The sequence below is a fragment of the Rhinopithecus roxellana genome, chromosome 12 (assembly GCF_007565055.1).
Source record: "Rhinopithecus roxellana isolate Shanxi Qingling chromosome 12, ASM756505v1, whole genome shotgun sequence".
Lineage (NCBI taxonomy): Eukaryota > Metazoa > Chordata > Mammalia > Primates > Cercopithecidae > Rhinopithecus > Rhinopithecus roxellana.
The window spans coordinates 132,060,466-132,079,653 of NC_044560.1; positions in this window are offsets into that span (position 1 = coordinate 132,060,466).

The following is a 19,188-nucleotide window of genomic DNA, read 5'->3' on the forward strand; positions in this document are numbered from 1 at the left end:
CGCCTGTAATCCCAGCTACTCCAGAGGCTGAGGCAGGAGAAGCGCTTGAACCCGGAAGGCAGAGGTTGCAGTGAGCCAAGATCGCACCACAGCACTCCAGCCTGGACTACAGGGCGAGACTCCGTCTCAAAAAAAAAGAAAAAAGAAAAAAGAAAAAAATAACAACCATCGCCATGATTAACAACGGCAACAAAAATACTGCTTTTCCAGTTAAAGAATGAGGAAAATGGGTCCCGCAGAGGTTCAGTGACTTCCTCAAGACCTCTAAGCTTTTAAGAGGCAAAAGTCTGGGTCTTTTTACTTGGCTTCTCCTGAGTGGTATGGGGTCTAGAGGGAGGAGAGAAGAAGAGGAAATAAGAGGGGCTCTAGTGCCCAAACTCCAGAGAACTGCCCCTCAGGCTCCTTGGGAAATCGTTCCACTCTCAGAGGGAAGTGGGTTACCTGGTCTCCTGGCTACCTAGCAGGGACACTCGGAACATATCAAAAATGCTTGCTGGAAGAGAGAGCCCCAGCTTCATTCTGAGTATGTGTTTCTGCTATAACCTGCTATATGCATTCTTAAAAAACCTTCAGTTCTTCAAAACGGTGCACTAAAATTAACAAGACTTCATGGAAAAAATAGTTAGAGACAGATTGCTCAAAATATATGCAATTGGCTGGGCATGGTGGCTCATGCCTGTAATCCCAGCATTTTCGGAGGCTGAGGAGGAAGAATCACTGGAGTCCAGGAGTTTCAGACTAGCCTGGGCAACATAGGGAGGCTCTATCTCTACAAAAAAAAAAAATTAACCAGGTGTGGTGTTGCACACCTGTGTTCCCAGCTACTTGGAAGGCTGAGGTATAGGGGGATTACCTGAGCCCAGGAGGTCGAGGCTACTGAGAGCTGTGATCGGGCCACTACACTACAGCCTGAGAGACAGAGCTAGACCCTGACTCCAAAAAAAAAAGAAAAAGAAAAAAAGAGAAGTAAAAATAAAAACCTATATACAACTTTTTTTATTTTTTTTATTGTTTTTATTTTTGAGATGGAGTCCCGCTCTGTCGCCAGACTGGAGTGCAGTGGCACGATCTTGGCACACCACAACCTCCGACTCCCTGGTTCAAGTGATTCTCCTGCCTCAGCCTCCCGAGTAGCTGGAATTACAGGTACGCACCACCGTGCCCAGCTAATTTTTGTATTTTTAGTAGAGACAGAGTTTCACAGTGTTCACCAGGATAGCCTCCATTTCCTGACCTTGTGATCCTCCCGCTTCAGCCTCTCAAAGTGCTGGGATTACAAGTGTGAGGCACCCTGCCTGGCCTCTTGGATACAACTTTATATTCAGAGTGCTACAAAACCAATAATGATGTTAATAGGAACAGTAGAATAGGTAAATTTCCATGAGCATTTGCTTTCAGCAGCACTTTGCAGCCTTGAAGGCTGGGGCTTGTGCTTCCTCCTTGGGGATGCTGGTCTGGAGATATTAACTATTGATGGGGATCGTTTTCATCAGAATTCAAAATGTGATCCAAGGTGTGATCTTTTTCATTAATCTGTTATTTTAATATGGGAGAAATATATTTGCAATTTCTTCATCTGCATTCATGGCTTTGCCCTATGCCTAACATTATGACAAACATGGTGGTCTTTGAAGTCACTAAAGCAGCTGCCGTGGATCTAAAGGAAGACACTTCTGTACATTTGCAGCTTTTTCCTCTGAAGATCTTTTAGTACTAAGGTTTCCCCTTCAACTGTGAGAAAGCTTGGCCCTGATTGCTTCAAAATGTTAACTTCCTGGAGAAAATTGCATGTTAACCAACATGCTTGTGTTATGCTGACATCATTACTCCGTTTACCAATCATTTATGGGGTGATTCATCTCAAAGAAGCAAATAGAGGCCGAGGGCGGTGGCTCACACACCTGTAAATCGCAGCACTTTGGGAGGCTGAGGCAGGCAAATCACCTGAGGTCAGGAGTTTGAGACCAGCCTGGACAACATGGTGAAACCTCATCTCTACTAAATATACAAAAATTAGCTGGGGGTGGTGGTGGGCACCTGTAATCTCAGCTACTCAGGAGGGTGAGGCAGGAGAATCGCTTGAATCTGGGAGGCGGAGGTTGCAGTGAGCCGAGATCAAGCCACTGTACTCTAGCCTGGACGACAAAGGGAGACTCTGGAAGGAGCAAATGGGCTGCACAACAGGTTGTCTCTGGGCCAGGCACGGTGGCTGACACCTGTAATCCCAGTACTTTGGGAGGCCGAGGCGGGCGGATCATCACGAGGTCAGGAGATCGAGACCATCCTGGCTAACACGGTGAAACTCCATCTCTACTAAAAATACAAAAAATTAGCTGGGCGTGGTGGCAGGGGCTTGTAGTCCTAGCTACTCGGGAGGCTGAGGCAGGAGAATGGCGTGAGCCAAGATGGCGCCACTGCACCCCACCCTGGGCGACAGAGTGAGACTCTGTCTACAAACAAACAAACAAACAAAAAACCTTGGATGGCCGGGCGTGGAGGCTCACGCCTGTAATCCCAGCACTTTGGGAGGCCAAGGCGGGTAAATCACAAGGTTAGGAGTTCAAGACCAGCCATAGCCAACATTGTGAAACCCTGTCTCTACTAAAAATACAAAAATTAGCCAGGGCGTGGTGGCGGTCACCTGTAATCCCAGCTGCTCGCGAGGCTGAGGCAGGAGAATTGCTTGAACCGGGGGGCAGAGGTTGCAGTGAGCTGAGATTGTGCCACTGCACTCCAGCCTGGGTGACAGAGTGAGACTCCGTCTCAAAAAAAAAAAAAAAAAAGTGGAAAAAAAATTATCTTGGATTTGGTTGCCTTGTTTAACTCACTCTTGCTTGTTCTAGAATAGCTTGACAGATAATTCTCTTCGATTTTCTAGCTAGATGATCCTGTTGTCCAGAAAAAAGAAAAAAATTACAGCTTAAAAAAATTTGATATCTATACTTTTTTTTCTTAATCCTCTCCTCTTTGGCTAGGAGTTCCAATACAATGTTGAATGGCAGTGGTATTAATGGACAATGCTTGTCTTGTCCTAGACATTTAAGGGAACGATCCTAAGGTTTCATCATTAAGTATGATGCTTTTAGTAGATTTCTAGTAGAAGTCCTTTATCAAGTTCTATTCCTAACTTGCTAGAGGTTTTCTTTCTTTCTTTCTTTCTTTCTTTCTTTCTTTCTTTCTTTCTTTCTTTCTTTCTTTCTTTCTTTCTAAATGCAGGTGTTACATTTTATCAAATGCTTTTTATGCATTTATTTATGTGATCAGATGGTTTTTCTGCCTTTAATCCATTAACGTTGATTATATCTTCTTTCTTGCTTTCACCATTGCTGGATTTGATTTAATGATACTTTATTTAGGGTTGTTTTCCTTTCCTTCCCTTTCCTTTCCTTTCAGCCTTGTTCTGTCACACAGGCTACAGTGCACTGGTGATATCTCAATTCACCCACCTCCTGGGTTCAGGCGATTCTCCCACCTCAGCCTCCAGAGCTGAGATTATAAGCGCATGCCACCATGCCCAGCTAATAGTTACATTTTTAGTAGACACGGGGTTTCGCCATGTTGGCTGGAGTGGTCTCCAACTCCTGGCCTCAAGGAATCCACCCGCCTTGGCCTCCCAGGGTGCTGGGATTACAGGCATTAGCCACCACGCCCAGCCTGCAATTTGTCTTCATAAATGGGATTGGTTCACGATTTTCTTTCTGGTGTTATTCTTGCCCAGTTTTGACACTGGCAGAATGCTAGCCCTGTCCAATGAGTCGGGGAGCTTTTTTTTTTTTTTTTTTTTTTGTGGTGAGAACACTTAAGACCTACCCTTATAATAACAAATTTCAAGTATACAATAAAACCTTATTAACAATAGTCATGTCATTGTGCATTAGATCGCTAGAACTTATTCATCTTGCATAACTGATATTTTGTATCCCTTCACCAATATCAAGTTAACTATTTATTTATTTATTTATTTATTTATTTATTTTTTGAGATGAAGTCTCGCTCTGTCGCCCAGGCTGGAGTGCAGTGGCACAATCTCGTCTCACTGCAACCTCTGCCTCCTGGGTTCAAGTGATTCTCTTGCCTCAGCCTCCCTAGTAGCTGGGATTACAGGCGTGAGCTACCACGCCCACCTGGCTAATTTTTGTATTTTTAGTAGAGACTGAGTTTCGCCATGTTGACCAGGCTGGTGCTGGTATTACAGGCACGAGCCATTTCTGAGCTCAAGTGATCCGCCCGCCTTGGCCTCCCAAAGTGCTAGGATTATAGGCATGAGCCACCTCACCCAGCTGTGTTAACTTTTTCAATGATGTTCTGATGTCCTTGTTTGGAAGAAATCTTTAAATTTCATAGAGTCAAACCCGTCACATTTTCACCATATGTGCTTTGTGGGTTGAAGAATCTTTGCTCCCTCCAAAGCCATAACAATATTCTACGTTTTTTCTAGTAGCTGTTATGGGTTGAATTGTGTTCTTCCAAAAGGATATGTGGAATTCCTACTCCCCGTACCTCAGAATGTGACTGTATTTGGAAACGAGGTCGTTGCAGATGTAATTAGTTAAGATGAGGTCATACTAGAGTAGGGTGGGCTGCTAATGCCATTATCACTGCTGTACTTCTAAGAAGACAGCCTGGTTGGGTGCCGTGGCTCACGCCTGTAATCCCAGCTCTTTGGGAGGCTAAAGTGGGAGAATCACTTGAGCCCGGGAGTTCAAGATCAGCCTGGGCAACACAGTGAGACCCCCGTCTCTATAAATAAATAAAAAGAAGACAGCCATGTGAGGACACACACACACACACACACACACACACACACACACACACACACAAATGGGGAATACCATGTGACAACAGAGGCAGAGATTAGAGTTATGCAGCTATAAGCCAAGCAACTCCAAAGACTGCTAATAAACCATCAGAAGCTAAGACCAGGTGAGGAAGGATTCCCCTGCAGGGTTCAGAGCGGGCGTGGCCTTGCTGACACCTTGAGTTTGGACTACTGGCCTCCAGGAATGGGGAGAAAATAGATTTCTGTTGGGGTGAGCCATCGAGTTTGTGGTACTTTACGGCAGCCCTAGGAAATTAACATACAGTCCTAGCCTTCTGGTTTTACCTTTCTTATTTAGGTTTCTAGCCCATTTATTTGACCTTTGTATTATGGGGAGAGGTAGGGAACTAACTTTACTTTTCTCCTTACAAGTGCCAGGTTCCCTAATACTATGTTCTAACAATCTCTCTCTTTTCTTCTTTTTTCTTTCTTCTTCTTCTTTTTTTTTTTTTTTTTCCTTTGAGACAGGGTCTCACTCTGTTGCCCAGGCTAGGGTGCAGTGGTGTGATCTTGGCTCACTGCAACCTCTGCCTCCTAGGCTCAAGTGATCCTCCCACCTCAGCCTCTCCAGGAGCTGAGACCACAGGTACACACCACCACGCCTGGCTTATTTTAAAAATTTTTAGTAGAGATGAGGTCCTGCTATGTTGCCCAGGCTGACCTCGAACTCCTGGGTTCAAGTCATCCTCCTGCCTGAGGCTCCCAAAGTGCTGGGATTACAGGTGTGAAGCATTGTGCCTGGCCACACCCTGTATAATTTCTTCCAATATGTGCCTAGTTTCTTTTCTTTTTCTTTCTTTTTTTTTTGAGACGGAGTCTCGCTCTGTCGCCCAGGCTGGAGTGCGGTGGCGAGATCTCCGCTCACTGCAAGCTCTGCCTCCCAGGTTCATGCCATTCTCCTGCCTCAGCCTCCCAGGTAGCTGGGACTATAGGCACCTGCCACCACGCCCGGCTAATTTTTCTTTTTTTTGTATTTTTTTTTAGTAGAGACGGGGTTTCACCATGTTAGCCAGGATGGTCTCGATCTCCTGACCTCGTGATCTGCCCGTCTCGGCCTCCCAAAGTGCTGGGATTACAGGCATGAGCCGTCGCGCCTAGCCAGTTTCTTTTCTTTTTAGCTGTGCTGTAATCGATTTCATTTGTTCACTGGGTTTTAAAATTTTCATTTATGTAATTTTAGTTTTTCCTCTTCAAATCTTCCTTGACAATTTAATAATCTGCTTTTCCTTCAGTATTTTTAAAGATCCACCATTCATTTCTTTAAAGATTTAATATATTTATTTTATATTCCATACAGCATAATTCCAGTGGCTGTGCCATTTGTGAGTCTGATTCTGAGGCTTATTGCTTCTGCTTATGTAGTTTATTTCCTGTTAGTGATTTTAAAAAATACCAACTTATGTTCCTTGGGATTTTATATGAGGATTTTTTTTTTTTTGAGATGGAGTCTCGCTGTATTGCCCAGGCTAGAGCACAGTGGCACAATCTGAGCTCACTGCAACCTCTCCCTCCCGGGTTCAAGCGATTCTCCTGCCTTAGCCTCCCAAGTAGCTGGGATTACAGGCACCTGCCACCACGACTAGCTAATTTTTGTATTTTCAGTAGAGACAAGGTTTCACCATGTTGGCCAGGCTGGTCTGGAACTCCTGATCTTCCCACTTTGGCCTCCCAAAGTGTTGGGATTATAGGTGTGAGTCACCGCGGCCGGCCCTAAGGAAATTCTTTAAAGCCCAGGTTTAAATGCATTTTCCTGGCTAGGTGCAGTGGCCCATGCCTGTAATCCCAGCACCTTGGGAAGCTGAGGTGAGAGGATTGCTTGAACCCAGAAGGTCAAGGTTGCAGTGAGCTATGACTGAGCCACTGCACTCCAGCCTGGGCAACAGATCAAGATCCCATCTCTACAACAACAACAACAAAAGACTGTTTTTTTTTTTTTTTTGGTCTCTTTTCAGTCTTTTATTTACCATACTTTCTTTTTTTTCCTCCTTTCCTTGCTTCCATGAATACATTGATTATTTTCTACTTCTGATTGGAAAATTACGCATTTAAAAATTTTTTTGGCCGGGCGCAGTGGCTCAAGCCTGTAATCCCAGCACTTTGGGAGGCCGAGACGGGCAGATCACGAGGTCAGGAGATCGAGACCATCCTGGCTAACACGGTGAAACCCCGTCTCTACTAAAAAATACAAAAAACTAGCCGGGCGAGGTGGCGGGCGCCTGTAGTCCCACCTACTCGGGAGGCTGAGGCGGGAGAATGGCGTAAACCCAGGAGGCAGAGCTTGCAGTGAGCTGAGATCCGGCCTCTGTACTCCAGCCTGGGCGACAGAGTGAGACTCCGTCTCAAAAAAAAAAAAAAAAAAAAAATTTCTGGTAGTTATTCCTAACATATTCAGACTAATTTGTGTTTATTCTACCCCATGAATTCTCCCCTCTGCCTCCTTTTGCCCTGAAACTGCCATATTGATATTTTTTAGACTTCTGATTTTGGCTTTGTATAAATATGCCTTTTGGGGGCATTATTTATTTATCATAGAAATGTAGTCACTGTTATTTCCTGTGTCTCAAAAGTTGTTTCTCTTCTTGCTGTAATACTTCCTCCAGGATTATTTTTGAAGGTTTTTGTGGGGTAAACTTTTTTTTTTTTTTTTTTTTTTTTGAGACGAAGTCTCACTCTTGCCCAGGCTGGAGTGCGGTGGTGGGACGTTGGCTCACTGTAACCTCCACCTCCCGGGTTCAAGCGATGCTCCTGCCTCAGCCTCCCCAGTAGCTGGGACTGCAGGCACCTGTCTTCATGCCCGGTTAATTTTTTTTTTTTTTGTATTTTTAGTAGAGATGGGGTTTCACCATACTGGCCGGGCTGGTCATGAACTCCTGACCTCGTGATCCATCTGCCTTGACTTTCTAAAGTGCTGGGATTACAGGCATGAGCCACTGCGCCTGGCCCAGGACAAATTTTTGAAAGTTTTTTATGTCTGAAAATATCTTTATGTACTCTCACATTTAAATGACAGTTCTTCTAGACATAAAATTCTCTAAGTTCCAAGTTTTTTCCTTTTATTCTTCAAACAAAATACTACCCCATTGTCTTCTTGCATCTGTTGTTGCTGCTGACAAGTCTGGTGTTGTTTACTTTCTGAAAGCTGCTATAATTTTTCTCTTTGATGGTCTTCAGACTGATTGAAAATTATCTACCTATTTTGAAACCTATTTGTCTATGAGCCTGGTGTGGGTACCCCGCCCCCCAGATTCACATGTTGAAGTGCTAACTCCAGTGCCTCTGACTGTATTTGGAAATAGGGTTGCTGCAGGTGTAATTAGTTAAGATGAGGTGATACTGGAGTAGAGTGGGTCCCTACTCCAATATGACTGGTGTCCTTATGAAAAGGGGAAATTTGAGGCCAGGGGCAGAGGCTCTCACCTATAATCTCAACGCTGTGGGAGGTGGGTGGATTGCTTGAGGCCAGTATTTGGTGACCAACCTGGGCAACATGGCGAGACCTCATCTCTCCAAAAAATACAAAAATTAGCCAGGAGTGTTGACACACACTTATAGTCCCAGCTACTTGGGAGGCTGAGGTGGGAGGATTGCTTGAGGCCAGTATTTGGAGACCAACTTGGGCAACATAGCGAGACGTCATCTCAACAAAAAAATACAGGCTGGGATTTGTTTTTGTACTGAGCCACCAAAATACAGGTGGCTCATGCCTGTAATCCCAGCACTTTGGGAGGCTGAGGCGGGTGGATCACCTGAAGTCAGGAGTTCAAGACCAGCCTGGCCAACATGGCGAAACCCCGTTTCTTCGAAAAATACAAAAATTAGCCGGGCATGGTGGCAGATGCCTTTAATCCCAGCTACTTGGGAGGCTGAGGCAGGAGAATTACTTGAACCCGGGGGGCAGAGGTTGCGGTGAGCTGAGATCACACCACTGCACTGTAACCTGGGTGACAGAGTGAGACTCTGTCTCAAAAAAAGGAAACAGAAGGAACCAATCCTGCTGATGCTTTGATCTTGAACCTGTAGCCTCTGCAACTATAAGGCTATACATTTGGATTGTTTAAGCCACTCAGTTCGTGGCCCAGTGTCACAACAGCCCTGGCAAACATATACAAGCCCTTTTATTTGGACTCTTACATATTTCATTTGATCTTTGTAAAATGCAGTCATTATTTTTTCCAAATATTTCTTCCCTTCTGTCTTTCCTATGAGTCTGTTGTTTTACAGCTGTTACCATATCTACTTTTATCCATCATAAGATGTTAATTTTTTTAAATTCTAAAAATGTTAATATTTTCCACTTTTTAATCTCTTACTGTTACCTTCTGAAATGGATACATTCTCTCACTTAAGTTCTTCGCAGCTTGTATTGTTTTACTGCCTAGTCCCTCCAGTGAGTTCTTTATTTAGATTTTATAATTTCTTTTCCTGGTTGTTTTTTTGAGACATGGTCTTGCTCTGTTGCCCAGGCTGGAGTACAGTGGTGTGATCATGGCTCACTGCAGCTTCGACCTCCTGGGCTAAAAGTGAGATTCTCACTTCAGCCCTCTGAGTAGCTAGGACCACAGGGGTGTACCACGACGCCCAGCTGACTTTTAATTTTTTTTGAGAGATGGGGGCGGGTCTCACTATGTTGCCCAGGGTGGTCTTGAACTCCTGGGCTCAAGTGATCCTCCCACCTCGGCCTCCCAAAGTGCTGGGATTACAAGTGTAAGCCACTATATACCTGGCTATTTTTTCTTTGGACTGCTTGTCTTTGCTTCAGGTTTTCAGTATTCTCCTTTATATCCTTGAGGGTTCTTTATTAATTTCATTCCCTCTGCTATAGTTTGTTCCCATATAGTGCTTCGGTTCCTCACCCTTTTCCCCTCTGGAACTCATATTCTCTTGGAAGTGTGTGTTGCTTGGTGGAGGAGTGAAAGCCCAGACCCTGCATCACGCCACTCCTGGTAAATTTCAGGAGTGGGAAGAGGAAGGCATAGCTCAGAGAAGAAAGCCTTTGTGTGCAATACAATCACGACTCCTCCCATGTGTCCCCCTAACCCCTTACTCTAAGGCCATCTTTCAACACCTCCATACAAGTGCCATTATTCCAAGTATGGCCTCCTTTTTTTTTTTTTTTTTTTTTTTTTTTGAGACAGGCTATCACTCTGTTGCCCAGGCTGGAGTGCAATGGCTTGATCTTGGCTCACTGCAACCTCTGCCTCCTGGGTTCAAGTGATTCTTCTGCCTCAGCCTCCAAGTAGATGGGCCTACAGGTATCCACCACCACATATGGCTAATTTTTGTATTTTTAGTAGAGACGGGGTTTCACCATATTGGCCAGGCTGGTCTTGAACTCCTGATCCACCCACCTCGGCCTCCTGAAGTGCTGGGATCAACAAGCGTGAGCCACTGTGCATGGCCTATTTTCTTTCTTCTTCTTTTTTCTTTCTTTTTTTTTGAGACAGGGTCTCACTCTGTCACCTAGGCTGGAGTGCGGTGGTGTAATCTTGGTTCACTGCAACCTCCACCTCCCAGGTTCAAGTGATTCTTGTGCCTCAGCCTCCTCAGTATCTGGAATCACAGGCACGCACAACCACCACTGGCTAATTTTTGTATTTTTAGTAGAGACAGGGCTTCACCATGTTGGCCAGACTGATCTCGAACTCCTGACCTCAAGTGATCTGTTCGCCTCAGCTTCCCAAAGTTCTGGGATTATAGGCGTGAGCCACTGCACCCAGCCTGTTTTTCATAATTCTTTATGTCATTTCGATTTGTGGCCTGCAAACATCCCTTCTTCAATTAAGCCTCCTCCTGGGCTTTGGCAGGACTGGAGGTAAATTACTGACAATTCTGGTTAGAAGATAGCATTGCCATTTACTCTGCTATGTCATCTTCATCTGGCTTAATGTCACTCATGGAGCTGCTTAGCTCTGGGCTGGGGACCAGCAGGAAGCTATTCTCTTTAATTTTTTTTTTTTTTTTTTTTTTTTTGAGACAGAGTCTGTCTGTCACCCAGGCTGGAGTGCAATGGCATGATCTCAGCTCACTGCAATCTCTGACTCCTGGGTTCAAGCAATTCTACTGCCTAAGCCTCCCAAAAAACTGGGACTACAGGCACCTGCCACCACGCCTGGCTAATTGTTTGTATTTTTAGTTGAGATGGGATTTTGCCATGTTGGCCAGGCTGGTCTCGAACTCCTGATCTCAGGTGATCCATCCACCTGGGCCTCCCAAAGCGTTGGAATTACAGGTGTGAGCTACTGCGCCTGGCTGCTATTCTCTTTAAATTTTAACTCTGCCTTTTGGAAACCTTAAGATTTTTATTTATTTATTTATTTTTGAGACGGAGTCTTGCTCTGTCACCCAAGCTGGAGTGCAGTGCAGTGGTGTGATCTTGGCTCACTGCAACCTCCACCTCCCGGGTTCAAGTGATTCTCCTGTCTCAGCCTCCCGAGTAGCTGGAATTACAGGCATGTGCCAGCATGCCTGGTTAATTTTTGTATTTTTAGTAGAGACAAGGTTTCACCATGTGGCCAGGCTGGTCTCAAAGTCCTGACCCCAGGTGATCGGCTTACCTCAGCCTCCCAAAGTGCTGGGATTACAGGCATAAGCCACTCTGCCTGGCCAACCTTAAGATTTTAATTACTATGAAAAGCAGGAGATGAGACTCTAAATGAGGCCCTTCCTGACATCTGGTATAGCTCCATGGAACTTCCAAATATTTATAAACAGAAAGAAGGATGAAGCCTTGATGTAAGAATTTGCAGGCGAGGGCAGTGGCTCACACCTATAAGGCCAGCACTTTGGTAGGCCGAGACAGGAGGATCGCTTGGGCCCAGTAGTTTGAGACCAGCGTGGGTAACATGGTGAGACTGTCCCTACTGAAAATCAAAAGAATTATAAAAATCAAAAATATTACTGGGTGTGGTGGTACATATCTGTGGTCCCAGCTACTCGGGAGGCTGAGATGGGAGGATTGCTTGAGCCCAGGAGGTTGAGGCTACAGTGAGCCATGTAGGTACCACTACACTTCAGTATGGGTGTCAGAGTGAGGTCCTGTCTCAAAAAAAAAAGAAAAAAAATTCTCTGCTCCATTCTCAGTGCCTAAATCTTAGATTGACTGGATGTTGCAGTGGCGCTTCCTAGAAGGATTCTTCTCTGTGAAAGGATCTCCTGCTAATCCCTGTTCACTCTTGGGACACTGCAGTGAGCATTTGCTGACTCCATACCTAAGGGACAGTGCAGGTAGGTCCATCGGTGTCCATAGGGACATTTCCAATTGTGTCTGTTTGGTTCCATCTTGTTTTACATGGAAGTTCTTTCATGCTTTATCCACACAAGGTGTCCAGTTCACCCAGCCTCCATTCAGGGAGCCTGTAAGCGTTCAACTCTATTGAAAGGTGGTTTGTCCACAGGTGATGAGCGTGTGAGGGGGTAAACTCTAGAACAGCTCATCTTTGAATCCTTTTTACTCTATCTCTGGTTCTCATGCTTTTCTTGGTTTTCTGTTCTCCTACTTCGAGGACTCCTGGGATGTTTTCCAACACCAACAGCCAGTTCTCTGATCCTCTGGCCACCAACTGGATATTCAACAATTCAGTTCGATTCTGATACTACCTGGAGTTAGGGCAGTCTCCACAGCTTAAGGGCTCAAAACTGCCCCACCCCCCCAACTTCAGATGCCAGTTGCAAGTCCCAGGTCTCCTGTACTTCTGACCGATGTAAACCAAAAATAGAATTCTTTTTTTTTTTTTGAGACAGAGTCTCACTGTGCCCAGGCTGGAGTGCAGTGGCGTGATTTCGGCTCACTGCAACCTGCACCTCCCAGGTTCAAGCAATTCTCATGCCTCAGCCTCCTGAGTAGCTGGGACTACAGGCAGTCACCCCACTCCCAGCTGCTAATTTTTATCTTTTTAGTAGAGACAGGGTTTCACCATGCTGGCCAGGCTGGTCTCGAACTTTTGACCTCAGGTGATCCTCCTGCTTCAGTCTCCCAAAGTGCCGGGATTACAGGTGTAAGCAACTACAACCAGGTGAAAATAAGAGTCTAAGCCCCCCAACCAACTGAATGGACTGCTCCTCTCGGCCAAGGGCATTCCAAAGTTAACCTGAAAATCTAGTTAAGGCCATGATGGGAATGGGTCTGACATGCCTCATGATACCCTCCTCCCTTTGGAATTCTGGCACAGACGACTAACATTGACATTAAAGCTTAAGACTGACATAATAGACTCTTTTTTTTTTGTTTTTGTTTTTGTTTTTTTTTTTTTTTGAGACGGAGTCTCGCTCTGTCGCCCAGGCTGGAGTGCAGTGGCCGGATCTCAGCTCACTGCAAGCTCCGCCTCCCGGGTTTACGCCATTCTCCTGCCTCAGCCTCCCAAGTAGCTGGGACTACAGGCGCCCGCCAACTCGCCCGGCTAGTTTTTTGTATTTTTTAGTAGAGACGGGGTTTCGCCGTGTTAGCTAGGTTGGTCTCGATCTCCTGACCTCGCGATCCACCCGTCTCGGCCTCCCAAAGTGCTGGGATTACAGGCTTGAGCCACCGCGCCCGGCCTCATAATAGACTCTTAAGTCTGATAAGAAATTTTACTATCTGTTCTCTCTGAAGCCTGCTACCTGGAGGCTTCATCTGCATAAGAAGAACCTTGGTCTTGGCTGGGTGCAGTGGCTTATACCTGTAATCCCAGCACTTTGGGAGGCTGAGGCAGGCAGATCACCTAAGGTCAGGAGTTTGAGACCAGCCTGGCCAACATGGTAAAAACCTGTCTCTACTAAAAATACAAAAATTAACTGGGCGTAGTGGCACACGCCTGTAATCCCAGTTACAGGGAAGCTGAGGCATGAGAATAGCTTGAACCTGGCAAGTGGAGGTTGCAGTGAGCCAAGACTGTGCCGCTGCACTCCGGCCTGGGCGACAGAGACTCTGTCTCAAAAAAAAAAAAAAAAAAAAAAAAAAAAAGAACTTGGCCTTCATAACTCCTTATCCTAGCTCAGATACTCCCTTCTATTGATTCCAGGTCTTTAGTTAAACTATTTCAACCAATTGCCAATCAGAAAATCTTTGAATCCATCTATGACCTGGAATCCCCACCTCCCTTCCCTTCCACCCCTCTACCTTGCTTTGAGTTGTCCCACCTCTCCAGACCAAACCAGTGTATATCTTACGTATATTGATTGATGTCTCATGTTTCCCTAAAATGTGTGAAAGCAAGCTGTGTCCCAACGACCTTGGGCATATGTTCCCAGGATCTCCTGGGGTTGTGACATGGGTCATGGTCACTCATATTTGGCTCAGAATAAATCTCTTCAAATATTTTACAGAGTTTGACTCTTTTGGTTGACCAACCAGCTATAAATCAGGGGGTTTCCATGCCTCCCTCATAATGTTCGATAATTTTCTAGAACGGCTCACAAAACTCAGGAAGACACTTTACTTATGTTTACCAGTTTAATATAAAGGGTACAAGGGAACAGATGAAGAGGTGCATAGGGTGAGGTCTGGAAGCGTTCTAAGTATGAGAGTTTCTATCTGCATAGAGTTGGAGTACACCACCATCCCCATCTGGGGATATATTTAACAATCAGGAAGCTCTTCATAATCTCAAAGTTTGTTTGTTTGTTTGTTTGTTTGTTTTGAGGCAGGGTCTTGCTCTGTCACCCAGGCTAGAGCGCAGTTGCACAATCATGGCTCATTGCAGCCCCAACTTCCCGGGCTCAAGTGGTCCTCCCATCTCAGCTTCCTAAATAGCTGGGACCACAGGTGCACGCCATCATGCCTGGCTGTTTCTTTGTTGTGGAGATGGGGTCTCACTCTGTTGCTCAGGCTCATCTTGCAGTCAGCCTCAAGCGATTCTCTCACCGCAGCCTCCCAAAGTGCTGGAATTATAAGCATGAGCCACTGCCCCTGGCTTCAAAATTTTTCTTAGTCAGTTCTTGCTTTTGAAAAGCAAAGAACAGGAGAGAAATTTGTCACTCAGGGACAATAAATGTGAGGTGGAAGAGGTAGGGGGATTGCATGGTAGGTCAGAGGGTGTTGGTCATGCAAGAGTCAAGATGGACATGACGATCAAGAAGAGACTAGATCCTTTGTCTTGAAAACAGACAGGAATCTGAAGCAGAAGATGAGAATAAGGACTGGGGGTGAGGGGGAGGGAGGTGAGACAATAAACATGGAGAGAGAAAAGAATTGGCCAAGGAAAGGTGCAAGAGGCCGTTAGAAGCCAAAGGATGGGGCAAGAAAGAAGCTGGTATGGGAATATTTCCTGGGAAGCTTTTCATTTTGTGCATACCAATATTGCTTTCTTTTGAGTACCTGTGACTCTCACCTTTAGGTATACACTTTTTTGCTGGAACATTCTCATTGTGTTCCGTCAACTCCCCTGAAGAGTGGGCTGGAACAGAAGTGGCTTGTAAGACCCAGCTGTCCTAATGCCCCAAAGGCCGCTCCTGGACCAGTGGATTGAAATGGATGCATCATTATATGATAAGTTGCCTTTGAACGTGCCTGGAGGACTGTCAGCAAAGATCGTGTCAGGGCGCTGAAGTACTTCTTTGGCTTCTTTAAAACACAGTAAGCCAGCAATAGTGTCTCATGCCTGTAACTCTGGCACTCTGGGAAGCCAAGACAGGAGGACTGCTTGAGTCCAAAAGTTTGAGACCAGCCTGGGCAATATCGTGAGACCCCATCTCTACAAAAAAATTTTAAAAAATCAGCCGGACATGGTGATGGATGCCCTGTAGTCCCAGCTACTCGGGATGCTGAGGTGGGAGAATCGCTTGAGCCACAGAGGTTGAGGTTACAGTGAGCCTGATCACACCACTGCACTCTGGCCTGGGTGACAGAACAAGACCCTGTCTCAAAACAAAACAAAATAAAACAAAAACACAGTAAACGCTGAGGATAAGGAGGGTGTTGATGGATCTGTTTGTAATTCCTTCACTCTCTTTCCTTCCCCCAAACCTATTTTGGTTTGTACAACCTAGAAGATCCCCAGAGTCTTCCTTGGCTCTATTTATTTTTTGTCTCAATTTTTTTTTTTCTTTGGCATTTCTCCTTTACATGACTCACAGTTGACACTGCCGTGGGTCTGAAGAGCTCAGTCATGTCCCAGGGCAATTCCTACTGGGGTGGGTGTAGGTTGCACTTCAGACAAGTTGCGGGGCGTGCTTCTGGACAAAAGTAGTCAAGGATGGCTGATAATGGGGATAATGACCAGGCCATTATCCCCATTATCTCATCGGGATAATGGCCTGCTACAAAGAAGGATCTCATAACTGAGCAAGAAACCCATCCTTGTTGTAATCACCCAACTGGTTCTTCTTGCCTGCTGCCCAGAAAAGCCAAGATACTGAGAACAGCAGGAGTTACAGCAGAGAAAGTGTAATAATCACAGGGCCAGTCAAGTGAGAACGGGGGATATTTTTCAAATCCACATCCCCAAGGATTTGGAGGCTAGGGTTTTTCAAGGATAGTTTGGCAAGCAGGGGACTAGGGAATGAGGACTGCTGAGTGGTTGGGTCAGGAATGAAATCATAGGGGATCGAAACTGTCTTCTGTGCTAAGTCAGTTCCTGGGTGTCGTTTGCTGGTCCAGGTGGCGCCAGTTGGTCCATACAGAATGCAAGGTCTGGAAAATATCTCAAATACCAGTCTTTGATTTTACAATAGTGATGTTGTCCATGGGGGAATTGGGAAAGTTATAAATCTTGTGACCATTGGCTATATGACTTCTGAGTAATAAGCAGCTACAAAAAAAGGCAAGTTATAAAACAATGACTGGTTAGAGTTTAACTACATCCACATCTTAGAAGAAACAATGACTTGTTAAGTTTAAGTATGCCTTCATCTTAGCAGAATTCAGGCCCCTACCACAATTCTAACCTCGAGATTATACAAAGGCAGTGTCAGTCAGTCCCTGAGCAAGAAGGGGGTTAGTTTCAGGAAGAGACTGTTATCAGCTTTATTTTATTCTTTTTATTTTATATTTTTATTTTTATTTTTTTGAGATGGAGTATTGCTCTGTTGCCCAGGCTGGAGTGCAATGGCGTGATCTTGGCTCGCTACAACCTCTGCCTCCTTGGTTCAAGTGATTATCTTGCCTCAGCCTCCAAAGTAGCTCGGATTACAGGCGTGTGCCACCACACCTGGCTAATTTTTGTATTTTTTTAGTAGAGATGGGGTTTCGCCATGCTGGCCAGGCTGGTCTGGAACTCCTGACCTCAGGTGATCCACCTACCTTGGCCTCCCAAAGTGCTGGGATTACAGGCATGAGCCACCATGCCTGGCTTGCTTTGTTTTAAAGTTAAACTATAACCTAATTTCCTCCTATAGTTGGTTTGGCCTATGCGCAGGAATGATCAAGGACAGCTGTGAGCTTAGAAGCAAGATGGAGTCAGTTACGTTAGATTTCTTTCCCTGTCATAATTTTTGCAAAGGCAATTTCACAGCCAGCCAGCTGGAATGGGGGCAGTTGATGGAAGTGGCTTTGCCAGGAGCTGAGTATGGGCCCAGTAATACATCTTTCATTTCCTGAGAATGTGATTAGAGGCCATCAAGAATACGCACTTCTGACCAGGCGCAGTGGCTCGCACCTGTAATCCTAGCACCCTGGGAAGCCTAGGCAGGTGATCGCTTGAGTCCAGGAGTTCAAGACCAGCCTGGGCAGATCAGACACGGCAAAAACCCATCTCTACAAAAAATACAAAAATTAGCCGGGTGTGATGGTGACATATGCCTGTAGTCCCAGCTACTCGGGAGGCTGAGGTGACAGGATGGCTTGAGTCTGGGAGGTGGAGGTCACAATGAGCCGAGATTGTGCCGCTGCACTCCAGCCTGGGTGATAGGGCCAGACTCTGTCTCGAAAAAAAAAAAAAGTTCACTTCTTTCTTCCTCTGTAACACCTTGTCAAATGCAAAGGGCTGTTTATTAATGAGTCTTCAGCCTCTATAATTCTTTTAGCTCTATTCTAAGACAGAAATACTTAGCATGGACATGGCCACAAGGGAGAAGCAGCTTGGCAGCGAGGACTTCTGCACTTCATCCATCATGGTCTGTGGCCAGCTGGGTCAGAAGGGCTGGAGGGAGAAGAAAACTGAGGACAGAAGTCTTTGGTAGAAAAATAAAAAGCAGGTCGAGCATGGTGGCTCACGGCTGTCATCCCAGCACTTTGGGAGGCTGAGGCAGGTGGATCACGAGGTCAGGAGTTCAAGACCAGCCGGGCCAAGATGGTGAAACCCTGTCTCTGCTAAAAATACAAAAAATGAGCCAGGCATGGTGGTGGGCAGCTGTAATCCTGGCTACTTGGGAGGCTGAGGCAGAGAATTGCTTTTACCTGGGAGATGGAGGTTTTATTGCAGTGAGCCGAGATCGCTCCATGCACTCCAACCCAGGTGACAGACCAAGACTCTGTCTCAAAAAATAAAATAAAACAATAAAAAGCAAATAACAAGCAAATTGTCTTGATCATGGACAAGGAGAAGTGGGCCATGCACACCTGGGACCAGCTAGCTCATAAATCTATGATAAAAGTGTCAGATCTGAACTTGATAGTCAGTTGTACTTGAGATGATTGCTCCTCACTAGGGTCAGGCAGGTGAGTGTCAGATGAGGTTCTGATGTTCTTCTTTGAACTCCGGGTATTGCTTTGAGTCTGAAAATATTAGAAATTCATGGCATTACCAGAGACCTGGGAGGGTTTCTTCAGTGATGGCATTCATCACACAAGCAAGAATGTTAATATGGCTGGGCATGGTGGCTTATGCCTGTAAACCCAGCACTTTGGGAGGCTGATCCTCCCAGGATCGCTTGAGCCCAGGAGTTTGAGACCAGCCTGGGCAACCTAGAGAGACCCTGTCTCAACAAAAAAAATAAAATAAAAAAATTAGCCCAGCATGGTGGTGCATGCCTGTAGTCCAATTACTTGGGTGGCTGAGGTGAGAAGATAACTTGAGCCTGGAAGGTCAAGGCTGCAGTGACCTGTGATGGTGTCACTGCACTCCAGCCTGGGTGAAAGAGTGAGACCTCATTCATCTCTCTAAAAAAAAAAAAAGAAGCTGGGGTCTTTAGGGACGTGATTGATCATGAGGGTGGAGCACTCAGGCTGGGATTAGTGCTTTTATGAAATAAGCCCTGCCGGGCGCTGTGGCTCACGCCTGTAATCCTAGCACTTTGGGAGGCTGAGGCGCGCTGATCATGAGGTCAGGAGATTGAGACCATCCTGGCTAACATGGTGAAACCCTGTCTCTACTAAAATTACAAAAAATTAGCTGGGGCATGTTGGCGGGCACCTGTAGTCCCAGCTACTCGGGAGGCTGAGGCAGGAGAATGGCGTGAACCCGGGAGGTGGAGCTTGCAGTGAGCCGAGATTGCGCCACTGCACTCCAGCCTGGGCG